The 9,464-nt window shown below is 53.7% G+C and overlaps 1 protein-coding gene across 4 annotated transcripts in view; it reads right to left on the bottom strand.

Moving 5' to 3' along the window:
- Window positions 1–7,813, bottom strand: part of CTSB (cathepsin B) — a 23,970-nt gene extending 16,157 nt beyond the window's left edge. The window contains exons 1-2 of one of the 4 annotated variants that reach the window (XM_032268342.1): window positions 7,755–7,813; window positions 7,701–7,720 (exon numbers count right to left, since the gene is read on the bottom strand). The gene's annotated coding sequence lies outside the window, so the exon portion shown is untranslated. Of the gene's footprint in view, window positions 1–6,780; window positions 6,799–7,177; window positions 7,196–7,645; window positions 7,721–7,754 lie in introns of those variants that run through there. The other 3 variants (XM_032268345.1, XM_032268344.1, XM_032268343.1) reach the window with 3 other exon arrangements.
- Window positions 7,814–9,464: the final 1,651 nt, after the last annotated feature.

Here is a 9,464-nt window from a genome sequence, read left to right as displayed (position 1 = left end):
TCCCAGCTACTCAGGAGGCTGAGGCAGGACAATCGCTTGAACCCGGGGGGGGGGGGGGGGGGGGGCAGAAGTTGCAATGAGCCCAGATAGTGCCATGGCACTCCTGCTTGAGCAACAAAAGCGAAGCTCCCAGCTCAAAAAAAAATCCAAAGTTGAGTGCCTACATTTTGCCAGAAGCCCCAAATGAAGACTGTGCCTTATGGACCGGCGGGGCGGGTATGAGCAGGGAACAGTGGGAAGGTGGGCAGATGGTGGAGGCTCAGTCAGACCCTCCCAGAGAACTTTCTCTTCTATAAAAACTAGTCTTGGCACTCACTGATCATTAACGGCAGTTGCTCCTAAAGTTTCAACCACTTCAGGGCACCCACAAAACAAGATGGCGAGTTTCATCTTCCCCGACTTCAATCTGCCAGGCCAGCCTGCACTGCGTGGGCGTGTGCTGACTTCTTATCTGCTCTGGAGTGACCCAGAGACCTTTCCTTTTTGAGTATGAGTAACAGCCTTGCGGTAGCATCTGATGTGTTATGTCTTTACCCCTAGTGGAAATGTGTTTGGCAGATTCTTGGCTTATTCAATTAAGAATAAAAACAAAAAACAAACAGCTCTCAGGCCACACTCTCAACAGTGTCCTGACAAACAGGCACCAGCCACCCATCTGTCCCATGGAGCTGGGCGCTCTACAGACATACCCTCAAGCAACCGCTGTGTGACCCAGAAAACACACCCAGCACGCAGGCGGACAAAGGCAGAAGCGGCGCTCACCAGCCACGGAGGTTTCCAGGCAACCAGGAGAAGCAGAGAAGCCCCCACTCCACCTCCGTCACCTGAACCAGGCTGGCCACTCACAGGTCCTTCCCTGGCTGCCCACCTGCCAATCATCTTGGCAAACCAGGTGCTGCAGGGCCAGCCCACGCAAGCAGCTCTCCACAGGCTTCAAGACACCCACGAGTGAAATAATGCACAAGGTCAGCCACGGTAACCCCACATCCTTCAGACAACCGCACACTCCAAACAGCAGGCACGACGAAGGCCCTCAGTGGCTCATTTTTTTGTCAGATGGAAACAAGACAACTTGGTTAGTCAATGTTCTAGAAAGTTCTGAAAGCTTTTGCTTCCCAACTCTGTTACTGACCTACTCAGATGCTGACAGAGCCAATGCATTCGCCACGTCTGCATTTGATACCAAAGGACCTCGGGCCTGCTTTATAAAAGCTTTTAGAGATCTTTTGGGATTGCAATGAAATCAGTGTTCTGTGTCTCCGGCTTGCAGAACACGGCGGTTCCCTAATTCAACCACCGACAAGATGACATCACGGCAGCTGAGGCCTGGCTACATGAAGGCGAGCAAAACAAAGGCCTCGGATCCAGCTAGGTCCTGTTTGTCTCCCTTGGGGCCCTGGGAACAGATACTCATCTCACAAGGCTGATGGAGGATGGAAGGAGATGCCCTTTTGAAAGTGCCTCCTCGCCGGGCGCAGTGGCTCACGCCTGTAATCTCGGCACTTTGGGAGGCTGAGGCGGGTGGATCATGAGGTCAAGAGATCGAGACCATCCTGGTCAACATGGTGAAAAACCCTGTCTCTACAAAAAATACAGATAATTAGCTGGGCATGGTGGCACGTGCCTGTAATCCCAGCTACTCAGGAGGCTGAGGCAGGAGAACTGCCTGAACCCAGGAGGCGGGGGTTGCGGTGAGCCGAGATTGTGCCATTGCACTCCAGCCTGGGTAACAAGAGCAAAACTCCGTCTAAAAAAAAAAAAATAAAAAAAAGAGAAAGAAAGAAAGTGCCTCCTCAGCACCAGGCTCAGAGCCCTGCCATCTGGGAGAAACTTCCTCCATCACAGGGAGGGTGAAAAGCCATCTCCTTATGCATAGGACAACCAACACTTGCTGTACCAGAATCATCATTTCTATTTTCAAAAGTATCCCAATTTGGATGAAAAATACTGGTGATTGTACTATCAGTGACCAGGCCTTAAAAGTTGATTTCCTGGCCAGGCACAATGGCTCACGCCTGTCATCCCAGAACTTTGGGAGACTGAGGCGGGCAATCACCTGAAGTCCAGAATTCGAGACCAGCCTGGCCAACATAGCGAAACCCATCTCTACAAAAAATAGAAAATTAGCCAGGTGTGCTGGCACATGCCCATAATCCTAGCTACTCAGGAGGCTGAGGCAGGAGAATCGCTTGAACCCGGGAGGCGGAGGTTGCGGTGAGCTGAGACCACACCATTGCACTCCTGCCTGGGCAACAAGGGCGAAACTCAGTCAATCAATCAATAACAGTTGATTTGTTCTGCCATGTTGACTGCCAAAACAAAGCACATCCCAAACACCAGTAGGGCTCGGTGGGTTGGGACTGGGTGGCAGGTGGCCCCCAGCACCCTGATGTGGTTTGATACAGGCTTTCAGCCCTCGAATGGGAAAAGCCTGTGGCTGGCACCGCCCTCCCGAGACTTGTGCAAGGCAGGAAGCTACGTGACTGTGTGTGTGCAAATTCGGCCGGAGTCCAGGTCAGCAGGTCACAGGGCCGTCGAACAGCCCGGCCCTCCAGGTCTGTGAGGGCAGATTATCTACATGTCTTCCTCAGGGCTCTCTACTGCTCCCATCCTCCTCCATGCATGCTTGCTGGTGATGCTACATTATCTTGATGACCAGACCAAAGAAATTACTGACCTGGTAAAGACAGATAACACAGTCAAGACTGCCAGCCACACAACCTTCTCAGAACGCAGCATTTATAAAACATCAGTTCTGGGCTGGGCACACTGGCTCACATCTGTAATTCTGACACTTTGGGAGGCCAAGGTGGGAAGATCAATTGAACCCAGGAGATTAAGACCAGCCTGGGCAAGATAGCAAAACCCCATCTCTATTTAGAAAATTAAAATTTAAAATAAAAATAAATAGGGGCCGGGCACAGTGGCTCATGCCTGTAATCCCAGTACTTTGGGAGGCCAAGGTGGGTGGGTCACAAAGTCAGGCGTTCAAGACCAGGCTGACCAACATGGTGACACCCTGTCTCTACTAAAACTACAAAAATTAGCTGGGGATGGTGGCATGTGCCTGTAATCCCACTGAGGCAGGAGAATCACTTGAACCTGGGAGGCAGAGGTTGCAGTCAGCTGAGATCACACCACTGCACTCCAGCCCGGTGACGGAGAGACTCTCCATCTCAAACAAACAAACAAAATGCACATATGCCATCACTGGCCAACAATACAAACAGGGAAAAATGTGATTCATTAATCCATTTATGCAGGAGCTTGCGATTCTGCAAATTTTTCGATGAGTGAAAAATCAGACCTCAGTAATGACCTTGAGCAGGATGTAAATAACTCCCACAGGCTTAGTGTTCCAATAACGGAACACGAGGCATAAGAGGATTAATGCTTTCCTATGGCAAAGAATTAAATTTGAATTTCTGGTCATGAAAATTAAAACAGGGGTACCACTTCCATCAAATGGGCAAAAATCAGAGTCTGGTGGTATCTATGTCGGTAAACATGAGCAACGGGAACTGTGCACACTGCTGGAGTATCCACTCCGCCACACTGGAGAACCCTCTGCCAATGCCCAGCAAAACGCAAGATGCGCACACCGCATGGCCCGGAAATAGGCTCTCCTTCTGCATTCACCCTGCAGAAAGTCTTCTAAGCATCTAGGAGACACTAGGACATTTACCATAGCACAGGATAATAGGAAAAAGGAAGTAATACTGTCCCTCAGTGGATAACACACTAGGCACTTAAGACAAACAGGCTAGAACTGGATGTATCAACAGAAATGAATGGCACAACCCTGAGTGAAAAAGGCTACATATAGTGTAACTGAAGCCATATAAACTTTAATAACATTGTTTATAGACTGAAGCAGAGTTTTGAAAGTACAGAAGGGCCTGGAGGTGACTCATGCCTTGTAATTCCAACGTTTGGGAGGCCTGAGTGGGAGAAGCAAGGGGATCACTTAAAACCGGGAGTTTCAGAGCAGCCCTGGCAACAGTGACACCCTGAGACCCTGTCTAAAGAAAGAAAGAAGAAAAAAAAAAAAAAATCCTGGGTGCCACCTGTGGTCCCAGCTACTTGCTACTCTGGGAGGCTGAGGTGGGGAGATCGCTTAAGCCTGGGAGGCTGAGCTTGCGGTGAGCCGTGGTCGCACCACTGCACACCAGCCTGGGGGACAAAGCAAAACCCTGTCAACCAAACAATAAATGAATGAATGAATGAATGTACCAAAAAAAAGTACAGGAGAATCCGAAAGAGGAGCAGCAGACGGGATACAATGGCCCTTGTAAAGACCGGGAAACAGGCACAAGAGTGGTCTACAGAGGGGGAGGATAAGGCCTGAAGCTGAAAACGAGATTAGTTCAAAGTCTAAACACAGAGTGGAAATTTCTTTTTTTTTTTGAGACGGATTTTCATTCATGTTACCCAGGCTGGAGTGCAATGGCGCGATCTCGGCTCACCGCAACCTCCGCCTCCTGGGTTCAGGCAATTCTCCTGCCTCAGCCTCCTGAGTAGCTGGGATTACAGGCATGCGCCACCATGCCCAGCTAATGTTTTGTATTTTTTTTTTTTTTAGTAGAGACGGGGTTTCACCGTGCTGACCAGGATGGTCTCGATCTCTTGACCTCGTGATCCACCCGCCTCGGCCTCCCAAAGTGCTGGGATTACAGGCTTGAGCCACCGCGCCCGGCCGGAAATTTCATTCTTAAGCCTCCTAGACCACACAAGCTAGGGTAAATCTAAACATTAACAGCCAAGCCAGAGCGCAAGGTTTGCCTCCTACACACTCTTCTCAGGCAGCGAGGGACCAGGCACAGAGACTGCTGCCTGCCACCCCAACCTCCCACAGGCACAGTACACCTGTACACGCCTCCCTTAGACTCGGCTGCCTGTCACCCCCCATTCCCCTTTACCTGAGCCCTGTGGAAGTGCCCAGCTCATATCACTCAACCGCACAGATTTCCAGTAACTTCCTTATGCCAGACCATGGAAAAGCGGCAGCAGGCCAGGCACGGTGGCTCACGCCTGTAGTCCCAGCACTTTGGGAGGCTGAGGCCGGCAGATCACCTGAGGTCAGGAGTTCAATAACAGCCTGGAAAACGTTGTGAAACCCCCATCTCTACTAAAAATACAAAAATTAGGCAGGCGCGGGGGTGCATGCCTGTAATCTTAGCTATTCCAGAGGCTGAGGCAGGAGAACTGCTTGAACCCAGGAGGCAGAGGTTTCAGTGACCCGAGATTGTGTCACTCCAGCCTGGGTGACAGAGTTAGACTCTCCCTCAAAAAAGAGAAGAGGCAGCATACCTGTATTCAGTCCATATGTCGAAAGGAAGGGACATTATTCTACACAACCACAACTCATTACCAAATTTGGAAAATCACCACTGGGCGCAGTGGCTCACACCTGCAATCCTAACACTTTGGGAGGCCGAAGTGGACCACCTGAGGTCAGGGGTTCAAAAACCAGCCTGGCCAACAAGGTGATATCCCGTCTTTACTAAAAATACTATTTAAAAAAAAAAAAAAAAAAGCCAGGTGTGGTGGCAGGTGCCTGTAATCCCAGCTACTTGGGAGACTGAGGCAGGAGAATTGCTTGAACCTGGGAGGCTGAATTTGCAGTGAGCAGAGATCACGTCAATGCACTGCATCCTGGGCAACAGAGCAAGACTCCGTCATAAGAAAAGAAAACGAAAATCACCTATAGACATCTCAAGGCACCCCTGAAACATGATCTCCCTTCACTTCCCAGTCCAACTAAGAGCAACAGAAAATCTTTTACCCCTAAAATAGGTGCAACTTCTCTTCCAACTCCCAGTTCCAGCAGCTGCGGAGGGAAAAGAACCTGCCTGCAGGAAGAGCCTCACCAAATTGCTAAATCAGCCTCACATGGGCAGTTTCAACCTGGAGCCAAAGGGCCACCACGTCTCAAGGCCTGCCCAGCTGGAAACAGCTGTCCTGAGCCAACAACATCCAGGAGAGCTGCTGGAGCGAGAGCTGTGCCAGGGATGTGTTGCCTGCGTTGCCACCCAGGCCAAGGGACCTGTGCCTTTCCACCAGGGGTACCCTCAGCTGGGGGACAAATGACCAAAAAGGAGGGGATGCCATTGTTCTCCAGCAGACATTCGACTCTGTCTTTGGGAAAGCTACACAGGGTGGGCAGCCCAGCCCCTTTCTCCAGGCGCTTGCAGGTTCTGGGTCACTATCACCAGAGCCAACAAACAGTTCTTGGCCAGATGCAGTGGCTCACGGCTGTAATCCCAGCACTTTGGGAGGCTGAGGCGGGCGGAACACCCGAGGTGAGGAGTTCGAGGCCTGCCTTGTCAACATGGTGAAACCCCATCTCTACTAAAAATATAAAAATTAGCCAGATGTGGTGGTGGGCATCTGTAATCCCAGCTACTCAAGAGAAACGCTTGAACCAGGTAGGTGGAGGTTGCAGTGAGCCAAGATCGCGCCACTGCACTCCAGCCTGAGCGACAGAGGAAGATTCCGTCTCAAAAAAAACAAAAACAAAAACAAAAACAGTTCTCCTTTAAGAACGGATGTTATGGAAGAAAAAGCAAGCCAACGCCCTCAGGCCTCTTGGCCTTACCTTCCCGAATGCTTAGATTCCAAGAGGGTGCATCTCAGCTACCCTAACCTCCAGGAGGAGGCAGTGGGGATCAGTTTTTCCAGGATGTTGAAAGGTGCCAGGTCTCCCTTTGAACCCCACAGCGTCCCTTCTCCAGTGGGTTTGGGGGTCTGTCCTCGGTCAAGAGGAGTGCGGGGCCTTACCTAGGGTCCTTTTCCCCACCAGCCTGCTGGCTTCCTCAGTGCCTGGGGAAGGCAGTGAGCGAGGCCCATCAAGAAGCTAAGTGCAGTTCACTTCCACCTGGGTCGCCCACCCCAGCCTGCCTGCAGCGCCCCACACCCAGGCACCCGCTGCTACTCCCCAAAGCCCAATTCCCCCTGACCTCCAAGGCCACAAACCGAGGGAGAGGTGGCACCCCAGGGACTCTGTCCGGCCTCCCTCTCCTGGAGTCCATGTGCAGCGAGCGCCCCCGCCTTCTCCCCACCCAGCATCCAATCGCCCACTCGCCCCTGCTTAGTTTCTCTTCTTGTTTACGGATTTAACTCGGTGCGGGTTCCTCCCCAGCCCACCCAGTCCCAGATCCTGGTTCTTCGACAGCACCTGTCTTCTGAGCTCCGAGGAATTTTCTCTCCTCATCCCAAAGTTGCGCAGGCAAATCCTTTGGAGTGAGGAGGGTAAAAAACGAAAACAGATGCCGGCAGATGCGATTATCTTGGCAGTTTGTCGGGAGGACGCCCAGGCCCAGGCGCTGGGAGCGCAATCCACGCAGCAGTCGCCCGGCCAGGCCAAGCTCTTCCTCCCAGGCGCCTCCCTCCGGGCTTCTGGCTGCGTCCCCGCTCCAAGGCCGGGGTCCCGCGCACAGCCGGAGGAAGGGGTGGGCGGCGGGGCTGTTTTCCGCTTTTCTCGCGGACGCTTCGGAGCCCGCGAGCTTCCACCCCCCCGCCCGCCAGGCAGGGACAGTCTGGAGGATCCCCCTTCCCCGCCCGCCCCCAGGGAAGCCGCAAGGCTGCGCCCCGACCCCGCTGCGGGCGCAGAGGGACCCGTCTCAGCGCCCGGGTGGCCCCGTCCCAGCCAAGGTCACTTCTACCGCGGTGGCCCGACGCTCCGCGCCGCCCGCACTCACCGAGCGCAGCCGCCGAGAGCCTGGGCCTGCAACCTGCACGCACGGAGCCGGAGCTCGTGCTGTTGCCGGAACCCCGCAGCCGCCGTAGCCTGCGCCCGCCCCGGCCCTAAGTACCCACCCGGCCCCGCGCCACGTGACCGCCGCGCAGCCCCGCCCGCGCCCTCCCACAGCTCGCGCTACCAGTTCCCCGGCTTCGCACCCGCTCTCGTCACCTCCTGCCCGGGGAAACCGCCGGGGACACAGTCGGGAGTGGGCGGGTGCCTGAGCGCACTGGCTGGGGAAGAGGGGCTCGGAGCCCTGCGGGGTGAAACCCTGCGAACTGGGGTCAGGGGATGGGGACAAAGCCCCTGTAGGTGGCCCCAAGGCCCCCACCCCGCCTAGAGGAGTACCACCCCTTCCCCCACGGGGCTGCCTCCGCCGGAACCGGGGCCCGAGATCGCTGCCTGCGGGGTTGACTGGGGCGGGGGGCGGGGTTCGCTTATTTCATTTATTCCAAGGCCACGGCCGGGGCTGGGAGTGGCTAGGCTGTGGACCCCACAGAAAAGCCTTTAAAAGCTCCGCTTTGTTGTTCTGAGAACGTACGCACAAAACACTCCAGCTACAAATAAAAAAGGGTAGCCGTCACCGCGAAGGAGCCCAGGGGCTGCGTCAGGATTTCTACAGAGAAGGACCTCCGGGGCGGAAATCGGCTTGGGATAGGAGATGCAGAACAGTTACGAGGGGACGGGCAAAGTGCACATTTACTTGGGTTTTATTAGCGGGAGGGCCTAGAGAGGAGTTGCTGGGGACGGCTCAAAATTCACCCTCCTCCAGACCCTCCCCAAACCACTTAAATCCTTAAGACAAACTTGCATGGCAGGAATGTTGTATTCAAGAGGCTCAGAAGGGCTGGGCGAGACCTGCTTATGCCCGTAGTCCCAGCACTTTGGGAGGCCAAGGCGGATCACCTGAGGTCGGGAGTTCAAGATCAGCCTGACCAACGTGGAGAAACCTCATCTCTACTTAAAATACAAAATCAGCCAGGCGTGGTGGCGCATGCCTGTAATCCCAGCTACTTGGGATGTAATCCCAGCTACTCAGGAGGCTGGGGCAGGAGAATCGCTTGAACCCAGGAGGCGGAGGTTGCAGAGAGCCAAGATCGTGCCATTGCACTCCAGCCTGGGCAACAAGAGCGAAACTCCATCTTAAAAAAAAAAAAAAAAAAAAGAGGCTCAGAAATATCATATTTTACCCAAGCTGTGGCGACAGTAAGAAAGCCGTAGGAGCTGGGCGCGGTGGCTCACACCTATAATCCCAGCACTTTGGGAGGCTGAGGCGGGCGGATCACCTGAGGTCAGGAGTTCGAGACCAGCCTGACCAATATGGTGAAACACCGCCCCCACCCCCCACCCCAAAAAAAGAATATGAGAAAGCAGTAGGACTCCGAGGGACCTGGCTCTCTGCAGCCTGATGTCAGTTGAGGCTGCTAGGGTTTTCAGAGAGCTACCTGTACCCCCACCTGGTTAGCACCAAACTAAGGATAGGAGTGGAAGGAAAAAATAATCTCTGGAGCCCAAACATGTTCACTAAGCCCCCAACGGAGTGGGCTACCCAAGGAGCAGAGGACCAGATGGCTGGAGGTCAAGGTGGTCCTAATTCCCTGCTCACCCGGTCATATCCTGAGAGCTATGGACTCCAGACTGCAAATCAGTGCTGGGACTTGCGGTCTTCCATCTGGGTGTCGAATCATTTCAGACCTCTATGAAGAGCTCATAAAATGGCCAA

The sequence above is a fragment of the Sapajus apella genome, unplaced genomic scaffold, assembly GCF_009761245.1.
Source record: "Sapajus apella isolate SASKATOON/1434 unplaced genomic scaffold, GSC_monkey_1.0 scaffold180, whole genome shotgun sequence".
NCBI lineage: Eukaryota > Metazoa > Chordata > Mammalia > Primates > Cebidae > Sapajus > Sapajus apella.
Note: the sequence above shows the minus strand (reverse complement) of the source record. Positions and strands in the feature narration are given on the sequence as shown.